Genomic DNA, 1,483 nt, shown 5'->3' on the forward strand with positions numbered 1-1,483 from the left:
TTTTATTTTTGTTTTTAAGTTTTTTAATATTTTTCATTTTTTTTATTTAAAGAAAAAATATATATTATTTTTTAAAAGATAGTACTGTTGTTGAAACAGTACCATTTTAGTTACAGTGCTGTTTCACACTGTTGGCAAACGGCGCCGAAGCTTATGGTGAGTGCTTCGGATCCTAGTGGATGAGAGACACATCGAGAAACACGAGGAAGAATAGAGAAATGCTAAGGCTTTGTTTGGCAAAGCCGTTCAACTTTTCATTTGTCCATTTTTTCAGCTTTTTCTTCAACTTTTCCTTTCTCCATTTTCTCCATCGCTTTTTCTACAACTTTTCCTTTTCCTTTGTCTATTTTCTCCACTGCTTTTTCTTTGGATTCTCTGTTTTTTTTGGTGTTTTCTCACTTTTCACTTTATCTTTTGATAGAAGAAAGAAAGATTAATAAATAATGTGTGACACGTTAGCAAGTCCATCATTACTTTTCTCCCTCCTTCCTTCCTCGTGTCCTTTAGGCTCTGTTTGCGCCAGAGGATTGGACTGGACTAGATTAGGCCGGGCTCAAAATTTTTTTAAAAAAATCATAAAATTAACTCTAATGTTGTTAATTTTTATATTATACCAATTATTTTTTATTATTATTTAAATAAAAAAATTAATACAAAATAAATTTTTTTATTTTATTAAACAAAACATTTTTTTTTCTCACATTAATCAAATCTGCTATAGTTTCAATATACTTTTTCAACTCCACTCCTTTGCCAAACATAGTCTAAACATACTAAATTTATTTTTGTTTTAAAAGTTTGTTTTTAAATGATGTGTTACCGTCTCATGAGTTGGTGACACATTTTTCAAAATAATAAATCTAATGAGAGAGTAATACATCATTTAGAAATTAATTTTTGAAAAAAAAAAAATTCTAAGATGTGTAACACTTCTCGGAAGAATATAGGGACAGTTGGAGTAAAATGAAGCCCAGATATAGATAACTTACCCCCAATCAGTATATAATCCTCTTCATTTCAATTGAAATTGAGAATATATAATTAGTGTAAAATGAGAAGAAATATTTTTTTAACATTAAAATTAAAGGATAAAATTTATAATATTACCTATGATTTTATAATAAATAAATACTCTTAATCTCAAATGAATTCCTATCCCATCAAGCTGTTTTCTCATCAACTCCCAAGAGCAATCCACGCCATCCAGCTGTTCTCCATCAAATCCCATGATCAATCTACGCCATCCAACTGCTCTCCATTACCTTTCCATGCATGCACTCCGATTCGCGCGTCATCAGACTCGAGCCTTTACTCTTTCGAGCCACCACTACAAAAAAACCATTTTTTAATGACAGGAGTTTTTTGACGGGTCGTTTCTGACGCGTGTCGAGTGTCAGAAACGTAGGTGTCAGGAAAAAAAATTTTCTGACGTGTGAGTAGGCAACACGTCAGAAAATTCTGACGTGTTACACACTCACACGTC

This window comes from Corylus avellana, chromosome ca2, assembly GCF_901000735.1.
Source record: "Corylus avellana chromosome ca2, CavTom2PMs-1.0".
Classification (NCBI taxonomy): domain Eukaryota; kingdom Viridiplantae; phylum Streptophyta; class Magnoliopsida; order Fagales; family Betulaceae; genus Corylus; species Corylus avellana.